The following is a 22,229-nucleotide window of genomic DNA, read 5'->3' as shown; positions in this document are numbered from 1 at the left end:
TACTACCCAAAAACCCCTCGGAGAAGAACATGAAGAGGAAAGGAGAAGGACAAGAGACAACACCCTAAATCCTGCATCTTGTCTCCTGTTCTCTAAACTACTTTTTCACCCAGTGATTTAAGAACCTTTCTAATCTACACACTTACACTTTTCTTATCTAACTTTAACATTTGTTTTCATGTATCACCATGAAAACATGCTCATGAATTTCATGTCATATGAAATTCAGTGTTTCTTTGACTCCTAGAACTAAGTATTAGAAACAAGGGCACACACTCTGTATCTCAGACTCCAACAAGTCCTAAGTTTTGTTCCATACCCACCAATTCACTTTGTCTGCTTCCATTCTACTACTGCTTGCAGTGTTCCATACTTCTGGACCTGTTTCAGTTTCAGAGCCTTCCCACTTCATGCACCAAGGGGTATCTGCCATATCTTGGAATTTCTGAAGCACTCTCACTGACCGTGCACTGTCCCAAGCTTCAACCCCATCTTTTCTTTCCTGTCTTTCATACTTCCATTTTGACACTGGAATCTTTTCTTTAATAACCTTTGCTATCTCTTCATAACACTATCCATAATTCCCTAATTTCCCATACCAGCCTAGTTTTGGTTCATACTTTCCTCCATTTTCATGACAATCCCATAGAGATGAAGACTTTGGCTTCACAGCATTTTCAAGCACTGTCTTCTTTTGGTACTCGTAATCTATTTGCAATACACAGCTCACATTTTCACTTTTATTCTTTTGTATTTCAGGTAATTTTGATGTTATAATTCCCCAACTTACTGGATCTCCTGCTGCCTTTGGTATTGGCAGACAGGCAGTTATTTTGCTGGTGTTTTGCATGTTGGCAAAATCTTTAATTACTCCAATCACCATATTTTCTGCCTGGATAGTATTAGAGACTTTTATCACTTGTGTTTCTGGCTGCACTGCCACATCCCTCTTCATTCTAAAATGAAGAGTTGTCAGCTGATCTTTTGCATTTCACATCTCAAGGTAACATTGATTCCAACTGATGGCACTAAAGGCCATCAAATAATCACCATTACAGTCACTAGCAACCTAGACATTTGAAACAATCAAACCCGCTTTATCTGCAGCTCTGTTGGCCCTACAGTTTGTGCAGTCCACAGTGCAGGGGAAACCTTCTTCACTCTGGTGTAATGTATCCAGGGATCCAGTCCAGCTCCTTTGACTGCTGCCAAGGTAGTTAACAGTACCTGATAGGGTCCATTCCACCTTTCTTTTCATGGTTCTTCCTTCCAGCTTTTACCGTACACTTCATCTCCCGGGGGATGCCATGAACTGGATTCTCAAGAGTCAGCGGCCTATTCCACACAAGGGTGCTCCAAAGTCGAGCTAGACCTTTCCCAAGAGAAAGAACATAATTCTACACCTCTTGCTTCCCTGTAACATGTACCTTTGGATTAGGTTCAGGGGATTCCTAGGGTTTCCCATACAATATCTCATAAGGACTGACTGACATCCCGCTTCGAGGCTCTATCCGAATCCTCAGCAGTGCTATTGGTAAAGCTTGTGGCCACTGCAATTTAGCCTCTTGGCATATTTTGCTGATTTGCCTCTTCAAGGTCTGATTCATCCTCTCTACCTGTCCATCCAATACCTTGGAGATCCCAAGCTATTCCCAGCAAACCTACTCACCTCTCCCACTGCTGTGGCTATGAAATGTGGGCCCCTATCTGATGCTATTCCTAGAGGCACCCCAAATCCTGAAATGATTTCTTGCAGTAACCACTTGACTGTCTCCTTTGCTTGATTTGTGTGACAGGGAAGAGCTTCTGGCCATCCTGAAAATGTGTCAGCCCTTACCAATAGATATTTATATCCTCGAGTTCTTGGTGATTCTACAAAATCTTCTTGCCAATAATCTCCTGGTTCTACTCTTACCCCAATTTTCCTCAATTGTGCCTGTTGTCTAGCCACTGGATTGTTCTTCAAGAAAATTTCACATTTTGACATTACTGATTTTGCCATTGTTGACATCTGTACTGAAATTAAATTTAGTTTGAACAATTTCACCAATGCCTCTGCACCCCAATGACATTAGTTCTGTTTAATTTGTAGAACTTCTCTCATTCTCAAGGGGGGTACCACTACTTGTCCCTGTGTAGTCACCTACCACCCTTCTGAATTCTTCTGTGCATTCAGTGAGCATCTCAATTTCTCATCCTCTATTGAATATTTTGGTTCTGGAGGTAAATTGAATTGAGATACATGAGTTTTTAAAGGTATCAGTGCCATTGCAGTTTGCACTTCTCGAGCAGCTTGTCGGGCTGTCCAGTCTGCTTTCTGATTTCCCTCATGAATTTTGGAGCTTCCTGATTGGTGAGCTTTACAGTGCATGACTGCTACTTGCTCAGGCTTTTGTACTGCTTTTATTACTTGCAGGACTGCATCTTGATGTTTAATGTGTGTGCCTTGAGAAGACAGCAGTCCTCTTTCTTTCCACAGTGCCCCATGTACATGCACCTCTCCAAAAGCATATTTTGAATCAGTCCAGATATTTACTTTCTTCCCTTCACTCAGCTCTAATGCCCTGGTTAACTCAACCAGTTGTGCTCGTTGGGCAGATGTGTTTGCTGGCAAGGCCTTTGCCTCCACCACTGCACCTGTTGTTGTTACTGCATATCCAGGGTATCTGGTCCTGTTCTCCACAAAACTGCTTCCACCTGTAAACAGCTCCCAGTCTGCCTGTTCCAGTGGGACATCTTTCAGCTCTAGCTGAACAGGTGTGTTCTATCACTTCCACACAATTGTGTTCCAATGGGCCTTCTTCAGTTGTGGTACCTAGGAACAAAGCTGGATTCAAGAGGTTAGTTGTCTTTAGTGTGACATCATCCTGCTCAGTCAGGATTACCTGGAATTTCATCATCCTGCTTGGAGATAGCCAATGGCTCCCCTTTTGTTCTAAAACAGTGCTCACCATATGTGGCACACAGACATCTATGTGTCTACCCATCGTGAGTTTCCTAGTTTCTTGTGTCAGCATCACGGTGGCTGCAACTGCCCACAGGCTCGAAGGCCATCCAGCACTCACGTGGTCAAGTTGTTTGGAGAAGGAGCTTACCAGCCTTTTCCAGCTTCCCAAACCTTGGGTCAGCACTCCCAGTGCTAGGTGTGGTCTTTCATGCACAAACAGCTGAAAATCTTTGGATAGGTCAGGCAGTCCTAATGCTGGAGCTGTTGTCAATGCCTCCTTCAGTTTGAGGAAGGTCTCCTTCTGTGGTTTGCCCCAGGTAAACGGCTGTGTCTTGTGGGCTTCATTCAGGGGTTTTGCAGTTAGTCCATAGTCCATGATCCACAGGCAGCACCATCCGCACATCCCGAGGAAGACTCGCAGCTCATGCAGGTTCTGGGGTTCTGGAATAGCACAAATAGCTTGAATATGATCAGTACCCAGCTTTCATTGCCCTTGTGAGATTTCACATCTCAGGTAAATCACAGTTTGTCGGGTAATTTGTGCCTTCTCTTTAGACACCTTATATCCTCTCATACCAGCTGATTTAAAATTTCAATTGTTATCTTTATGCAGGTTGTCTTTTCCTCTGTAGCTATCACTATATCATCAACATACTGTCACAGCAGGTATTGCTCCCTTGGAACTTGCCCATTCTCGGTCCAAATCTCCAGCTCTTTAACCAGCTGGCTTCCAAATAGGGTTGGACTGTTCTTGTATCCTTGTGGGAGTCGTGTCCAGGTGAGCTGGGTTTTCCTTCCATTTCTGGATTTTCCCTCTCAAAGGCAAACAGTTTCCTACTTTCTTTGTCAAGGGGTATGCAGAAAAAGGCATCTTTTAAATCAATTACAGTAAACCATTTCTATTTCTCTTTCTCTTTCACAGATGTAAACAATGTGCAAGGATTAGCTACCCCTGAGTAAATATCTATAGTTATTCCATTTATCGCTCTCAAATCCTGTACTAGTCTGTACTCACCATTTGGTTTCTTCACTGGAAATATTGGTGTATTAGATTCTGATTCACATTCTTCTATAATTTGGTACTTCAAAAACTTTTCAATAATCTTTACTATTCCTTCTCATGCTTCCGCCTTTATAGGATACTGTTTAACTTGTACAGCTTTTGCTCCTTCTTTTAATTCTACATGTACTGGTTGTGCCAATTTAGATTTTCCTGGTATGTCTGTTTCCCATACAGAGGGAATTACTGCATCCTCTATTTCCGAGGGATAGCAAGGACTGGTTTTTCTTTTATCATTAAAATTTGTCCTGTCTTTGATTCAGGTATTTTCATTCAGATTTCCCCTTTTAGAACTTTTCCCGTTCTACCCAGAACCGGAGCAAGCTTTGACCGAGTCCGATGGGACACCGGTGTCGCTGATTTATTATCATCACCCCCGCTACTGCTATCCTCCTCCCCAGCATTTTTCACATTTCCTTGTATCACAGTTAGATTTTGATCATCTCCCAAAGAAGAAGGATCAGGCGAAGGCGGTAGAGGAGGATAAAGAGGGAAAGGTGAAGGGGGGTTAGGCGAAATAGGGTTGGGTGAAATAGGATTGGGTGAAGTGGGGGCAGACAAAACAGAATCAGGTTCTTTTGGTTCTGTGGAAACCACTTGTAAATCAACATCCATCTCTTTCCCCTGACACAAACTTTCTTTTAATGCCAAGTGCTCTAGACAACTTTTCCTTTTACACAAACCTCACATTTATCACTCACACATGCCTTAACTGCCATCAATCCACACTCAGCCTGCCATTCTGGCTTGTCTCGCAAATAGAAAAACAAATCAACATATGGAACTTCATCCCACTTTCCCTCTCACTTACAGAACAACATCAACTGTAAAATGGTGTTACACTGCAAAGATCCATTTCTTGGCCACTTTTCAACACTGTCCAGGTCATATCCTGGCCACCATGTATTACAATAATCAATCAACTTTACGTAAATCTTGCCCAAAGTTACCCTGTTTCCAATGTGCCAATAAGCACCCCAAAGGAGAAGTACGTGCTATAGGGGCATTGCCACCTCAAATCCCTTTAAGCTTCTCCATGTTACAGTTACAATACACCACACACCACTGCTGCCGAACCTGTAACGCTTTCGCACTTGTCTGACAGACGGCGCCTGGGCAATGCCAGGAATTCCTCCAGCCCAACCCTGCGGAGATTTCGCTGCGTCTTATCGGCAGGCACCAGAGCAGACCGAAAAGCACCTTACCTCTCTCAGAGGGACGTTGTGAGCAGAGGAGACGCTCACGGCCGGATGGGCTCCCCGAGAATCCCTCGGTGCCGGCTGGAGCGTGATCGGGTCATGAACTCGCTCAGCAGCACTCACAGGGTCCCATCTGGGTCACCAAAATGTCAGCGTTCAGGAACACACATAATCACAGATTGATTATATGCAGGTGCTTTATTGAAGTGTGTGGGAACTAGGGGTATCAGCAACCCAAATCTAGCTCCATCGTCTTTGTCCAAAGTGCACATATTTATACAATTTCAGCTGTAGTAGTAATCACTATAACAACCTTATCAATATTGCTTCATTAATATTCCTTCAGTAACTTGATCGATATTGCTTCATGAAGAGTTAGCACATCCTTGTAGGAACATGTACGAATCTTATCTCTGGGTGGGTATCTTGGAGACCCCAAGCACCAGTTCCTGTTACCGCAAACATTCCAGCTTGCTAGACCATCCCTAATACCAAACATTCTTGTGGTCTAATTCTACATGATTTTCAGAAACATTATTCAGAAACATTTAACCCCATAGTAACAGAAGGACCAAGGATCCGCTGTGACACTGCAGGGCCCAAAGCACCAAGGATCCACTGTGACTCCACGGAGTGTCATGGAACCGTGGAGACCATTGTGACACTGCAGGGCCTCATGGAACCATTCTGACACCAAGCTGGCTGGGAGTGTGGATGTGCTGGAGGGCAGGAGGGCTCTGCACAGGGAGCTGGACAGGCTGGATGCAGGGCCCAAAGCCAACAAGGTGAGGTTGAACAAGACCAAGTGCCGGCTCCTGCACTTTGGCCACAACAAGGCCTGCAGTGCTCCAGGCTGGGGCCAGAGTGGCTGGACAGCGGCCAGGCAGAAAGGGAGCTGGGCCACTGATGGACAGCAGGCTGGACATGAGGCAGCAGTGTGCCCAGGTGGCCAAGAAGGCCAATGGCCCCTGGCCTGCATCAGGAATGGTGTGGCCAGCAGGAGCAGGGCAGGGATTCTTCCCCTGTGCTGGGCACTGCTGAGGCCACACCTCGAGTGCTGTGTCCAGTCCTGGGCCCCCAATTGAGGAAGGCCATGGAGGGGCTGGAGCGTGTCCAGAGAAGGGCAACAAGGCTGCTGAGGGGTCTGGAGCACAAGTCCTGTCAGGAGTGGCTGAGAGTGGTGGGTTTTAGCTCCAGCTAAAATCACTAGATTACTTCCTTCTTTCTTGCTGTGAGATATGGAATAGGAGAAGGGCAAATCAGGCTTAAAATTGAATAGGAATAAAGAAACTTTATGAACAGGACTACAAGAATAAGAAACAAGAACAAAACCTCCAGAAATCTTTCCTCCCCCCTGTTGTAGTTTTAAAGCAGTAACTAAAAAATTACTAGAAGACTTACTTAATTTTTTGCTGTGGATATGGCTTAGAGGAAGAGCAAAACTGGCTTAAAACTTAAAAAGGACTAAAGAAAGTTTATTAACAAAACGACAAGAATAAGAAAACTAGAATAAACTTCCAGAAAACCCTTTTTATCCCCTACTACCCACCATTCCCTTGTTCACATGACAACATAGAGACAAAAAACTTTGGAACTTTGGTGTTCAAAACAGTCCCAATTCCTGCTAGAGCCTTTTCATCAGTCTTTGTAGAGAAACAGAAGTCTTCTTCTGCAAATCTATGCAGTTTTCCACAAGAAAGCTATTTCCATTGTAGTTTTCTATTTTTCTGATGCCAGCTGCCTGGAAATCTGCCATCAGTTCACTCCTCCCATTTCACATCACTCTGAGGTGTGTATGGGTCAATGAGTCTAGGGGTGTCATTTTTAAGGATGAGTTATTCAACGGCAAAAGTTCTCTTCATCTGTTTCTGTGAGCTTCCCTGGAAAGCAGTTTTCTCATTGGCTCTTAAGGCCTCAAGTCTTCAGCTATTACTTTATCTCACTCTGTTCCAGTACCTCACTGTATCACAATTACTCCACCTTTTGCTCAAAATCCAAACTTTGAACACTCCATTCCTCTCTATATACTCTGTCATGAATTAAGGGAGCTTGTTACAAGACTCTATTGGCCATCTCCATAGCTTTGACAGAAAAATATTTCAGCTTATAAATCATCTCCTTATTCTCTACCTTTTCTGAAGCTTCTTTTCTTTACTGTCTCTGATAGTTTATAAAGTCTCTTTACATGTTGATTACTCTCTTTTTCTCTCTCTGGATAAAAAGATTAATCTGAAAGTCTCATCTGGGTAAAGAAAGGGTTAAAATCTTGCCCCGGCTTTTGTAGATGGTTCTGTGATCTCTGCCGGAGCAGCGGCTGGAGCTGTCTGCGATGGAAGATTCTTCATGGCTGCTCTGGAGAGTGTGGTCCCTGTCTCAGCCTGCCACAGGTCAAGAGCTTTTTCCTTTCTTTACTCGGCAGTCTCTGGTGAATTTTGTCATGGCAAGAACTGCAGCCGAGCCAGGGAGCGGCCTGGCCCGGCCAGAGCCCGGGGCAAGCCCCGCAGGCCCCATCTCCCGGCCGGGAGCCGCGGCAGGCCCAGCCCAGCCCCTGCCCGGCCGCATGGGCTGGGCCGGGGACGGGAGCCAGCTGGAGCTCTGTTACCTTTCACAGCCAGGACACAAAGAGAACAAGAGAGCTCTGACTTTGCATCTTAAGGAGGTGCTCACAGGTTGACTTAAATTTTTAATGGTCAAACCTGCTGTCAATTCTTAGAAATGACCGATAATTGGTCAGGAGAAAAGACTCCCATCAGCCACCAGCAGCTTCAACTTCCTTAGCTCCCAAAACCACCTTAAAGGTAAAGTCACTCCATGACAAAATAACAATCACTATTTTTTTTGTGCAACTTATAGAAAACCAAAACTGCAGAGATTATAACAAACAATAGAACCTACAGTGAAATCAAGGGTGTCACAGACTGCATTCACTGCTATCCACAAGTAGGTGTTCATCAGCGTTCTGTCACAGCTGTTTCAGTTGTAGTCATCTTCATCTCTCCAGGAAAATAACTGTGCAGTTTAAACAAATGTCTTCAATAAAACATGAAGCAATTTAAATTTTAAACTTGTTAAAAATTAATTATGATAAAAATAAGTAACAAAACAACGTCAAAAAATACCAAAATTATAACTTAAGCTAAAAACACTCAAATTTAAACATAGTGAAATTTAACTTTGATTAATCTTATTAACACTTAATCTATATTAGATGAAAATATGACTTAATCTTACTCTGTTATTATAAAAAAAAAGACAACTAAAAGTTTGGTATACATTTCTTTGAACACAATATAACAGGAACATTGATTCACTATAGAGATTATAGGGATGCAACAAATTTATCACCATTCTATGTTATCTGGTTTTGAGAATAACCCATAATAACTGCAGATGTTCTTAAAAACATCCATTTGTAACAAGAATTTGCTTGGTATATGCTTAAATTTGTTAGGATTTTTAGAGTGCAGTTTTACTAGAAAAAAAATACAACACTACAGATTTGGCAAGTTGCTATTCAGCTTTTGTAGTACTTTTCAGAAACATTAAGTCTAACTTTTTAACTAAAATCCAAAATCTAAATTGGTATATATGCTGTTATATATGTTTGTTTTTTTTAATAACAAAAAGACTCACATTAAAATTTCTTTATTAAAATTGTCAAAAAACCAAGCAAATGGGTAATATATGGTTAACATAACTTTGAGATTACTGAAGCTGTATTGAACTAAATCCACAATACACTTACTCAAATGAAAGGAAAGGTTAAAAATGAAAGAAACCTGTAATTCAATCCTTTTTCTGTAGGGTTAATCATATGATCTTTCAATTCAATTTTAAAAAAATGCATCTTGCAGAAATTAACTGTAACTGCAGTAATAATACTTGATCACTCTACATCATACAATATTACATTATCAGTAGATGTATAGAGAAGATAACATTTTCAAAACTTTCATGTATTGGGAATACTGAAACAGAAAAAAAATCTTTTAAATTTTTGGGATGCATAAGTATCATCATTTTCTTTGTTATTCTGTAAAAACAAAACTAGCAGATATCATTAGAAATACAACATCCATATATATTCTATTCTGCAACATTTTTAAACTTTTTGATCCACTTTTGAAGGCACTTCATTAGGGGCTTCTTTCTGAAGCGTAACTGACTGCAATCATTTGCAGATTAGCCAGTAATGCATCTTACAATGCTTTTGATTTTTGCCTCTCGGCTATTTTTCTGAAGCCATTCCAGAGATGCTGGACTTTGTATTGCCCTGTCCCGTAACCCCGAGCCCATGTCTGTGGGAGGATTTGTAGAGTGAAAGAACTGTGCATGAGCAGGGCTGTGCTCCAAAGGCTCTTGGCTTTGTGTGGTATCCAGTGAAACCATCTGCTGCGGTGGAGCTGTTGTTTTTCCCAGCTGTTGTTGCTGTGCTGCAGCTGTATTGCAAAGGCAATTCAATTTGAAAAGCGGCGCTGCAGCGCCTGGGGGCGGTGCCGCAGGCGGGGTCTGGAGCTGCGGCGGTGGTTGCGTCACTGCTGACGTCACTTTGACTGACAGCTGTGGCTGCAGGCCCAGCCCTGGCAGGCGGGGCGCAGGGGCCGCCGTGCCCGTGGAGGTCCCGGACCGCTCTGGGTCGGGCCGAACCCTCCCGAACCCTCCCGGGGGGGACAGGGCTGTCCCCTCCACCCCCCTGGGGCCGGAAAGGGACTCAGCTGCCGGCACGCAGGCGGCCAAGGAAGTTTCCCCTCCCTCTTCTGCCTGCAGCAGCGCACCGAGCGCTGGAACAGCTCCGAGAGAGCTCAGACACTCTTGCAAAAGCTCCAAGGCCCCTTTTTGCAGATTCTGCCCGCGTTTTAGAATCGCCTCCTCGTCTCTGTATAGTTGTTTCTCTGGGCTTTCAACAGGCTTTGACATTCCCTGTGCTACGGTGGAATTCAGGAAGGCTGCCACAGACTTTACAGCGTGCGGGAACAAGGATTCCACATCTGACTGGGACAAACCCTTCTGTTTTTCTGGAGCCATCGTGTCCCTTGCCTGAGTTCCAGAGTCCCATTTACTGGCCATGACTTCATAAGGCACTGCAGAAGCCGTTAGAAGTTCAGTCGCTGCCTGGTCTCTCAGAGTGGTTTTTTCATGTATTCTCACATTTATCTTCTCCCACAGGCTTGGGGTAAAAATTTTCTGTGAATCCACGTTAGGGAATTCTGCCCGTACCCAGGATAGAAGGCTTTTAAGCTCCTCCGTGGATACAGAGATCAGGTGCTCCTTTACCGTAGCTTCCAAGACAGCCAAAACCTCTCCCTCAGGTTTGGACATGTTTCCCATATTTTTGCTCCCTTTTGACGGCTTACCTGACCTGAGGGTCAGCTTTCTCTCAGCTCCTCTATCCGTGATCCGTTCCACAGCTCACAGATGTCTGGCTTGGCTTATCCGCTCTCACCAGCACCGGGATTACCGAGATCTTCTTCTTCCCCTTTCCAGGGAGTTTTCCAGCTTTCCGCTGCCTTCTTTTTGTTTTTGGATTTTTTTGTGTTTTATTTTTTTTTTCCTCAACAGGAGCCTTCAGTTCAAAGTGCCCCAAGTTTGGGAGTCCCTTTAAGGACTTTTGGATTAGGTTCTTTTTCCCTTTCAACTGAAGATTGACGAGAGGGAGGCAGTTTTCTCTTGTTCGGTCTCAGTTGTTTATTCTTTTCTTAGCAGCATTACAAGGTACAAGGAGCTATGTGCACTATGATAGAAAAGGGTAAAATGGCTAACAAAGATCCTCTTCAAGGTCTTTTATATGTCCATTTACCCAATTAACAGATGCCAACTCAATTATTTTTCTTAGTGACCCAATGACCCAACACCTGTGCGCTGCACTGCGGCATTTTTGACCCAATCACTTACTACTCCCCAAAAACCCCTAGGAGAAGAACATGAAGAAGAAAGAAGAAGGACAAGAGACAACACCTTAAATCCCCCATCTTATCCCCTTTTCTCTAAACTACTTTTTCACCCAGTGATTTAAGAAACTTTCTAATCTACACACTTACACTTTTCCTATCTAACTTTAACATTTGTTTTCATGTATCACCATGAAAACATGCTCATGAATTTCATGTCATATGAAATTCAGTGTTTCTTGGAATCCTAGAACTAAGTATTAGAAACAAGGGCACACACTCTGTATCCCAGACTCCAACATCAGAGTAAGCTAGTGAGGAAAATGCCTGGCCTGGCTGGGCAGGGAGCTTTTGCTGGAAATCAGGAAAAAGATGAGGGTGCATCACCTTTGGACAGAGGGACAGGCAACTCAGGAAATGATTAAGGATGTTGTTAAGTCCTGCAGAAAGAAAAGTAAAGAAGTTAAAGCTGAATTAGAGCTTAACTTTGCTGCTTCTGTGAAGGATAATATATCGCGTTAGGCTGGAGCTGATCTGGCTCTGTCACTTGGGCCTGCACAGGAGTGGGTCACACCCCAGGAGCAGGATGACCCCGAGTGTGACCAGAGTACTCACTCTATGGCTTTAGGCTGTCAGTCTGTGCTCTGAGGGGACAAGGATGAGAGGGAAGTCTTTTGCATGGCATAATAGAGGATTTATTGCTCTGGGGAATCTTGGGGGAAAAAGACAGAAAATGTGAGCGGGCAACAGCTGAAATAGGGAGGTGGTTCAAAGGGAGGGTCCAAAGCATCAGCTAATCAGAGATATCCTGGGCAGGGTAAAAGGCAGGGTTCACAAAATCATCATCCAGTTGGGGCCCAAAGCACCAAGGATCCACTGTGACACTGCAGGGCCCAAAGCACCAAGGATCCACTGTGACTCCACGGAGTGTCATGGAACCGTGGAGACCATTGTGACACTGCAGGGCCTCATGGAACCATTCTGACACCAAGCTGGCTGGGAGTGTGGATGTGCTGGAGGGCAGGAGGGCTCTGCACAGGGAGCTGGACAGGCTGGATGCAAGGCCCAAAGCCAACAAGGTGAGGTTGAACAAGACCAAGTGCCAGCTCCTGCACTTTGGCCACAACAAGGCCTGCAGTGCTCCAGGCTGGGGCCAGAGTGGCTGGACAGCGGCCAGGCAGAAAGGGAGCTGGGGCACTGATGGACAGCAGGCTGGACATGAGGCAGCAGTGTGCCCAGGTGGCCAAGAAGGCCAATGGCCCCTGGCCTGGATCAGGAATGGTGTGGCCAGCAGGAGCAGGGCAGGGATTCTTCCCCTGTGCTGGGCACTGCTGAGGCCACACCTCGAGTGCTGTGTCCAGTCCTGGGCCCCCAATTGAGGAAGGCCATGGAGGGGCTGGAGCGTGTCCAGAGAAGGGCAACAAGGCTGCTGAGGGGTCTGGAGCACAAGTCCTGTCAGGAGTGGCTGAGTGTGGTGGGTTTTAGCTCCAGCTAAAATCACCAGAGTACTTCCTTCTTTCTTGCTGTGAGATAGGGATTAGGAGAATAGCAAAACAGGCTTAAAACTGAATAGGAATAAATAAACTTTATGATCAGGACTACAAGAAAAAAAAAAAAATGAATAAAAGCTCCAGAAAGCTTTCCTCCCCCTACCCAACTTTTCCTTTCCCAAGTGACACGGCAGAGACAAAACCTGGGATGTTAAAGCAGTGCCAACTATACAATAGTCTTTTCATCAGTCTGTGTAGGGAGAGGAGTTTTCTCTTGTCATGCCATGGAGACTTCTCCACAAAAAACAGATTTTTCGTCAATTTTCATTTCTACAAATGGCAGTTACCCCGGCACAAACTCTGCCCTCTCCTCCCATTTTCACACCACTCAGAGGTGTGTTCATGGGTCATGAGCTAAGGGGTATTATTTTAAGGATGAGTTATTCAAAGGCAAAAGTTCTCTTCATCTCTGAGAATAGAGGTTTTCTTCTTCTCTCCCTGAGGGCAAAGGGTCTTCATCAGCTCTCATCTCCCTCTCTCTCTGTTCAAGCTCTCATGGGATCACAGCTACTCCACCATCTGCTTGGCTTCATCAATGGATACCTTTGCCCAGATCTACAGCTTGAATACTTCAATCCCCCAATACTCTTTCATGAATTAAAGGAGTTATTTTTCAGAACAGAATTATTCATCTCCATGGCCCTACGAAAAGAATATTTCAGCTTATTAGAGCATCTCCTCATTCTCCTTCCATCTGAGGCTTGATTCCTTCTTTTACTGACCTTGATGTTTCACGTTGTCTTTTCACCTGTCACTTGGTTCTTTCCTTTTCCTGGAGAGAGGATTAAAGTCTGCAGGTCTCCTGTGTGTAGTGCAAGGGTTAAATGTGTCCCAAGCCATGGCAGGCAGTGGTGGTGTGGGATTTCAGGTGTGGCTGGTGCCAGCTCTCAGGAGCTGTCTGTGCGGGCCGGGGGGCAGGGGGGGTGTTGGCGAGTGTCATCAGCCGTGGCCTGGCCCAGCCTGGGGGCCGGGGGCTCCCCTGGGAAGGGCTTTGGCCACCCCGCTGGAACGGGACCCGGAGGGCTTCCCGGGAAAGCCAGCACCGCAGCAGAGCCTGGCCTGGCCTGGGGGGGATCCCGCAGTCTCCATCTCCCCCCGGGAGCAGCTGGGCTCCGGCCCAGGCCCCCCCAGGCCGCACAGGCCACGGGGGAGCGGGGACAGCCACACCACAGCTCTGCTGCCTTTCAAGGCTGCAAAGAAAGAGACCAGTTCCTGGCCTTGGGTGTTTAAAAGGTGGCATTCACAAAGGTGAAGTTCCTTTTCAGTGCTGCAGAATGCTGTCAGTTGTCAGAACTGGCCAGCTCTTGGCTTGATCTCAAGCACAGCAGGAACTCCCCACAGCCTCTCTCAGAGGAATCACTGCTGTGGGTGTTTCCCACTTCTTTCCCTAAATGCTAAACTACCCCACCCTTTGACCATAACATAGTTCTCATAACTCACAGCTATCAAGGACTTATTTAAAACCAAGTAAGTTCCTCCAGTATCAACCAAAAATTGTATTTCTTTGTCTTGTTCCCCCAGTTTCATTTTTATAACCAGAGGGTCTGCTGGGGTGGACTCCCCGGGTCCCCTTCAGTCTTCTTGTGGATGTGTGACTGCAACCACCCCTCCTTTCCCTTGTTTCTTTTGGCCATCTCACTTCCACTTTGGACACTCATTTTTTCAGGGACCAAATTCTCCACAGTACACACATTGGTCTCTACCCAGTCAAGATGGGCTTCGTTTGGGTGGTCCTTGTCCCTCCCTTCCTTTCCCTTTTCCTTCCTCCTGTACCACTGCTACTAGCTTCTTCATTTCTTGCTTATAGCCCTCTTCTCAATTGCTGAAAACTCTCCATGCCTCTTCCAATAACGCTTCTAAGTTTCACCCATCTGCCCCCAAAGCTTTTGGAGTTTACACCTAATGTCCCCCGTGGATTGTTCCAGAAATAGATGAACTAGCTGCTGTATTCCTACTTCAGAGCCCGGCTCCAGTGGTGTGTGTCTGTGCATCACGTCCTTCCAAGGATCTGGGAATTCCCAGGGAGATTCCCAGGGACCTTGTTTGATTGCATATAAGGCTGCCCAGTTCATGGTTTTAGGTCCAGCCCTCTCCACTCCCTTCACTCTCCACTCCTGGCAGCTTTCTGACTTTCCCCTTGCACTCGACTGATTTGGATCCCATGGTGGGTCCTGGAGAGGAAAGTATTCTTTTCCATCCATTTGTAATGTTTGATAATGGTCCTTTGCCAGGTCCCCTGCTGGTTTTAGAACCAATTGTTTCTCCGTTTTGTTTAATGCATCTAATAACAATTGTGTGTCCCTTCAATCTGGGTTATGTTGTTTGACTATATATCGTAAACATTTGGCAGTGTTTACTGGGTCACTCTGATAATTCTTTGTGACCTTTTCTCAGGCCTCTGTGTCGAGAGGAGAATAGGGTTCCTTAACTACCATTGTCCCTTCTGGTCCTATTGCTTCCCACAAGGGTGCCTGTAGTCCCTGCTTTCTGCTCCGGGATGCAATCGGGCTACCTGGGGGTGTTGGGGCTGATGCCCCCTTAAAGCTGTCGGGAGGAGGTGGAGGGGAAATGGAGCTTGCAGGTGTGGAGGGGGCAGAGGGGCAAATGGAGCTTCCAAGTGCACCTCTTCCTCCTGCTGCCTCCTAAAGGGAGGGCTGATTAAATGAGTTCAGTTCTGTTCTTGCTGGGCTGCTGCTGGATAGGCCTTACTCAGCCTGATGCACCTCTGGCCGAGGCTGCAGCTCCAACAGCACCGTTTGAGCTTCCCTTTGTTGGCCTGATTTTCTTTCTCAAGGGCCAACACCAAAGGACCAGAGGGGGCTTTGATCCCACAGTCCCTCTGCCATTCAGGGTTATTCCAGAGGGAGAAAAACATATCGCAACCCCAAAGCTCATCCCACTTCCCCTGGTGTCTAAGGAAAAGCATGAGCTGCTATAGATGTACAAAATGCTCGCGGTGAGAGACTTCTCCAGGGTCAAGCTGTTCAGGTATAAGCAATTTATTATTTGGGTATAGGGAGGAAGAGACCCGTTTCTGCTGCCAGCCTCGGCGTACACGTGGTCAGGGAGGGAGAGAGACTGGAGAGGGGAGAGCAAGAGCCAGGGGTAAGAGAGTGGGGAGGACAAGAGAGGAGAGCTTAAAGAGAGAGAGGGGGGAACAAAAGAGTGAAGTTCTTGTTACAATACATTATATCCTTTTCCATAGTGAATGTTCTAATTCCCAGTAACCAACAACAACAACATACACCCTCTAAAGAATTTACATATAGCCCATAAGAATTACTACATTACCATGGAGTGTTACGTTTAAAATTCTAAAAGCTTTACAAATTCTTCTCTTGCTCCTTGACTTCTGGATTCTCTGTCTGCAGAAGGACATTGTTTCATCAACAGGGATTCTCCTTTAGCTGGCTAAGCTATTGTTCTGTGGTTATACACTAACTAGTACTCAGCATTTTATGACTCAAAGCAAGCTTTCAGTTCTATTTCCATTCTAGGCTTCATATTTTCAGAATCTTTTGCTAAACAATACTATTCATATGGTTTCCCTGTTTCATCCTCTCCTACACTTTTTGTTGCTCAAACCCCCAGTTTTGGGCAAAACTGTTCCTTTTGGGAGCCAAATTTTCCCTTCTGGGTCCACATTTCCCATCTGAGCACCCAAATTCTGGTTTTTTAGGCCTAAATTCTTCCTTTCAGCGCTGAAACTCCCCCTTCTGAGTCCTAACTTCCCTTTTTTGGGCACCCCAATTCTACTTTCTTGTTCAAATTTCTGGCTTTTGAATTCATATTCTGCTTTTTGTGTCCATGTTTCCCACTAAATCCCAAATTCCCCTCTTTTGGTCCAGACTTCCCATCAGGGCACCCAAATTCCTCTTTTTTAGGCCAAAATTCTCCCTTTTAACACCAAATTTCCACTTCTGGGTGCAAATTTCCCATCTGGGCAAATAAATACCTATTTTTACTCACTCCAATTCCACTTTTTGGGTACAAATTTCTCACAGAAAGTTCCCAAATTTCTTCTTTTTGTTCCGAATTCCCCCTTTTTGGTCCAAATTTACCATTTCGGCACCCAAATTCCCACTTTTTAGGCCCAAATTCTCCCTTTGTGGACACAAACTCCCTTTTATTCTGGCCCCAAATCCCCTTTTTCATCCCAAATCTCCCTTTCTTGCCCCACAAACTGCTGCCGTTGGCTCCCCTGGGTTGACCTTTTAGCATCAGACTCACATTGTTTTTTTTAATCCAAACTCTCATTTTTGGGTCCAAACTGTCTCTTTTTGTGGTTCAAACCCCCAGTTTTGGGCCAAACTGTCAATTTTGGATCTGCATTCCTTTTTCTGGGTGCAAATTTCCCATCTGGACACCCAAATTTCCATTTTTTGGGACCAAAGTCCCCATTTTGGCCCAAAATTCTTCTCTTTGGGTACAAATACCCTATCTGAGTGCCCAAATTTCCCCTTTTTAGGACCAAATTCTCCCTTTCAGCACCAAAACTCCCATGTGGGATCCAAATTTCCCATCACTGCACCCAAACTCCCCCTTTTTTAAGCCCAAGTTCTCCCTTCCTGGGCCAAAAGTCCCCATTTCAGGTACAAACTTCTCACCTGAGGACCCCAAAATCTCCTTTTTTCAGCCCAAATTTCTGGGTTTTGGACCCATATTCTGTTTTTTGTGACCAAATTTCCCACTAGATCCCAAATTCCCCTGTTTTGGACCAAACTTCCCATTTGGGCACCCAGATTTTCCTTTTTAGGACCAAATTCTCCTTTTTGGACCAAAACTCCTTTTTGCTGGGCCAAATTCCCCTTTTTCATCCCAAATCTCCCTTTTTTGCCCCAAAGTTTTCCCTGCTGTCATTGGCTCACCTGGGTTGACCTTATAGGCTCAGACTCCCATTATTTTTAAACTAAAGTCCCATTTTTAAGTCTAAACTGCCCCTGTTTGTTACTCAAACTCCCAGTTTTGGGACAAACTGTTCCTTTTTGAGCCAAACTCCCCTTTTTAAGTCACCCCTGGACAGGTCCAAATTCCCCACCTGGGAACTCCCTGGGTTTTGGCCTGAATTTCCCTTTTTCCAGTCCATATTATCTACTTTTGGCACCAATTTTCCATTTTTGGGTCCAGATTTCCCACCTGAGTGCTCAAATTCCCCATTTTTAGCTCCAGATTACCCTTTTTGGACCCGAATTTCAAACCTGGGAGCCCAAATTCCCCTTTTTTGGACCCAAAGTCCCTTTTTGGGTCCAAACTTCCTATCTGGGCACCCAAATTTCTCTTTTTTAGGCCCAAATTCTCCCTTTCAGAACCAAATTTCCCCTTCTGCCTCCAAATTTCCCATGTGGGCACCCAAATTCTCCCTTTATTTAGGCCCAAATTTATTTTTTCAGGCCTAAATTCCCTCTTCCTGAATGCAAACTCCCCATTTTGGGTCCAGATTTCCCATATGGGCACGCAAGTTCCGCCTTTTTAGGCACAAATTGTCCCTTTTTGGGAGCCAAACTCCATTTTATTCTGGCCCCAAATACCCTTTTTCATCCTAAATGTCTCTTTCTTGCCCCAAATTTCCCCCCTGGCTGCCACTGGCTCACTTGGGTTGACCTTTTCACATCAGACTCCCATTGTTTTAATCCAAAGTCTCATTTTTACACCTAAACTGCCCCTTTTTTGTTGCTCAAACCTTCAATTTTAGGCCAAACTGTTCCTTTTCCAGCCAGATTCCGCTTTTTGGGTCTCAATTTCCCATCTGGGCACCTGTGAAAAATGACATTCATTTTCCTGGTCAATTTTGCAAGGTTTAATAAGAAAGTCAGATGGAGACAAAGACAATAAAGCAAAGGGTTAAAAGGGCCGGGTGCTTGGCCCTCTGCCAAGAGCACCCCTGGTGTTTTGGAAACACCCTTTATATCCCATTTCTATTGCATCACCTGATGCACATTCATAGACTTTATGCATATTCAAACTTTCCCATTAACTACTTTACATTTCCCAGGAACTGTTTAGCATGGCCACTCCTTGGGTCTGCCTTTTTACAGCATGCCTGTGTCTTGGCTTGTGGTTTTAATCCTCTTCTTCTCCCCTTTGAATTTGGGCCTTGGCTCCTTCTTTGCACAGCCGCTGAGTGTTGATAGCAGCAGGGTCCCCATCATCTGTTCACTGGAGTTATCCCAACTGAGCAGACAGTTCAAACATCCTCTATCGACTGTTACAGCAAAGCCATTGGAACGTGGTACATACAGCATTCATCTGAATCCTTGTGAAAAGCCAATATTATAATATGTATTTATAACAACTTCTAGGAAATGCACATTCCTGTTCTAAAGGATGTATTTTATTCCTGCTCTCTTTGGAGCAGAGGTGATTGCAGCATTCTGTGATTGATATTGACCCAGGGTCTCTCCTCAGGAGGTCTGGCCTGCTCAGAGAAGCTGTGCCTTGAGGTGTGAGCCAGTGTGGACAACCTTGCTCCACATTCCCCAACCCCATCCCCTGTGTCCTCCCTCACCTGGGACCTGCTTTGCTTGGAGAGCTACCTGCACTCAGGAAAGAGAGGTTTTCCCTTGTTATTTTTAAGCAATCTGAAACTCCTAAGTTCCATTGTTGCAAACAGACGCACTCCTCAAGTGTGTGCCAGACCAAGGTGCCACCAAGGAGGTTCCCCTTCCCCAAGGCAGAACCCTGCAAGGAATGTTTGAGACCTTTGCACTCCTTGACTGAGGCCCTGCAGTGTCACAGAGGCCCCTGGGTTCCAGGAGGTTCTGCACTGTCCCAGTGGATATTTGGCTCCATGGAGCCCCACGGTGTCACAATGCTCTTTTTGGTTCCCCCAGGCCCTGATCTGTCACAATGGGCTTTTGGTTCCATGAGGTTCCGTCCTCAGCAATGGTCTCTGTAGTTCCAAAGTGTCACAAGGGCCCCTTGGTTCCAGGAGGTTCATTGGTGTCCCCATGGTCCCTTGGCTCCATCAGGCATCCCAATGTCACAAGGGCCCCTTGGTTCCAGCAGGTTCCTGGAGCAGGACTTCCCCTGGGCCACAGAAGGGCTCCTCTGCTCTGTCCAGCAGCTGGGGCCATAACTCAGGGCATCTCCCCCTCACAGCAACTGGGGAGATAACCCAGGCCGCACATCTGTCCTGTCCTGACTTCTCTCTGCTGCCAGGGAGCTGCAGTTCCCAGCTGCCCAGAAACATCTTGCCTTGAGAGCAGCCTGAAGGGAGATGAGCCTTGGATTCTGGACTGACACACACTTCACTTTACAAACTAGAAAAGCTACACAAAACTTGCACAAAGCACAACTCTTCTGCATAGCCCCTGGAAACGGGCAGGGCTTCTGTGCCAAGCCTGGATGCATCTTGGTGCTTCCTTTCTGGAAGCTGAGGGAAAGAAAGGGCTCCAGGTGTGCTCCACCATCAATTGGGTGCTGAGTTCCATTGACTCCTAATCTGTGCCAGCTCTTCACGAGCTGTAATATAGGTAACTTGATTGTGCACTGTGTATCCACTAGCACTTTCTGGGTTATCCTGTGGAGGAAGCAGTCTGCTTAAAGTCTCTTGTCTGTTAATCTGGAGTCCATTCAGTAAATAATTCATTTTCTATTTGACCTAATGGGCCATTCTAAAGAACTTGGGAGCAAGAGCAATTTTCCAGTGCAGGTGGCCTGAAAGAGAGCTCCTGCCAGAAACCTGAGCATAGGCAGAACTTGGCTAAGCATCCACTCTATTTGTAATAACATATTTCATTAAAAAAATACAGAGGGAGAAGTTAGTTTTTCCCATTTATTCTTTTCCTGTTTATGCACTGATATCAGCAATCCCCAGCTGATATTGATCCCCAGCACCTCCTCCTGCACTCTGAATAGATGTGAAAATCAAGACCCTTGATGGCTGACAATCCATCAGACTTTGTCCCTACGCCCATGCCACCAATTCCCTCATCCAAGCCCTGGCACTCAGAGCAGCCTTGTGCAAATCTGAGCTCCCTCCCCTCCAGGCTGTGCCTGCAGCTTTCAGCTCCTTGGCTCCAACTTCCACCTGCTTTCCTTGCAGAAGGAGCTGCCCCAGACACAGAGGGATGTTCATTCCTTGTCAGCAAACAAAGCAAGGGAAGGCACAGCTCCATCCAAACAAAAGTCATTCCTGTGCTGGATATTCAATCCACTTTGCACAGCAGACAGTCTCAGTGCAATGGAAAACACCTTCTGTGCCCAGCACAGGTGCCAAGATGCCCCAAAGGCTCCGTGCCCCGATTCTGCCCAGATTTGCTCTTTGCACACACGAGGCACACGCTGAAGTCACGAGCTGCCTCCATGGCCAGAGGGAGGAAAAGAGAGAAAGTGGCTGAAGAGCTCTCTTGTGCAGAGCCACAGCTGCACTAATCCCAAACTTGTGGGATTGCTCCCAGCAACTTGATCCAACAGCCTCTGCAGCATCTGTTCCCCGGCTCAAAATCTGTCTGGATGGGCAGGCGCGAGGAGTGCTGGGGAATGGAGCCACATCCAGGGGTGTCCCCAGGGCTCAGGGCTGGGGCCAGCTCAGTTCAATCTCTTTATTGCTGCTCTGGCCCAGGGCACCCAGGGCACCCTCAGGCAGCTGCCAGGGGAGCCCAAGCTGGGCTGTGTGGGAAATGCAGGCACAGAGAGCTCTCAGGGCCTTGAGCATACAGGCCCAGAGACAGAGATGGACACAGAGTTTGACCTGAGACCACGGGGAAGGCTTGGGGCTTTACAACAATGAAGCTGTACAAACATGAAGTAAAAATAGAAGCATGTAATTTAAGTCAAAATATGTTTGAAACATGCTTTCAGCAAGTAGAAATATGCTTTCTATAAGTGAATAAATATGTTCAGTAAGATAATAGAGATTTTGAAGTTTCACATATAACCTGTTCTCAAGTCAGTAAGGAATCACAGATACAGAAATGTAAGTTTCTGTAGTGTTCTATGGCTGGATAAGAAAAGACACATTGCAGCAACATCGTGTGAGATGAAGCAATTGATGATTGGTTTATGAAAATGCTGCTGAGCTTTTGTGTGACCTCTTGATTGGTTAAAAAGTGTATAAAAGACATTGTAACTAGAATTTTGGTGGCTTCTGAGGTGATGGTGTTGAATGTAACACCTTAAGTGTCTCACCCTTGACTGAGACTGATGGGCCATGCAATAAAATACCTTTTGTAACATCACTCAGTTGGCCTTGTGTGCTCTGATCCCAGTAGTCCTCTTCCTCATCTTTGGGAACCTTATCCCTCTTAATAAGGAATGGATGTTGTCATTACTTCACCTCCTTTACCATTAATGTATTGATAACATTGTTTTTATTATCCTTCACAGAAGCAGCCAGGTTAAGTCCTAATTGAGCTTTCACCTCTCTCCTTTTCATTTCTGCATACCTAAAAACATCCCTGAATACTTTGTGAGTTTCCTGCCCTTCTGTCCAAAGGTGATGGACCCTCATCTTTTCCCTGAGTTCCTGGAGAAAGCTCCATGCCCAGCCAGGCCAGGCATTTTCCTCACTCATTCATCTTTTGGCACACAGGGACAGGCTGCTCCTTCCCCCTTAAGTTTACTTTCTTGAGGTGTGTCCATCCT

General features: G+C 45.6%; 1 long non-coding RNA gene across 1 annotated transcript in view; it reads left to right on the top strand.

Annotated features, from left to right (window-relative positions):
- The window catches only part of LOC147649008 (uncharacterized), a 769,650-nt gene that overhangs the window by 302,314 nt on the left and 445,107 nt on the right, over window positions 1-22,229 (top strand). The window lies entirely within an intron of this gene.

The sequence above is a fragment of the Cyanistes caeruleus genome, chromosome 28, assembly GCF_971803275.1.
Source record: "Cyanistes caeruleus chromosome 28, bCyaCae1.hap1.1, whole genome shotgun sequence".
NCBI classification, from domain to species: Eukaryota; Metazoa; Chordata; class Aves; order Passeriformes; family Paridae; genus Cyanistes; species Cyanistes caeruleus.
The sequence above is the reverse complement of the archived record's forward strand: the minus strand, read 5'-3'. Positions and strand labels throughout refer to the sequence as shown.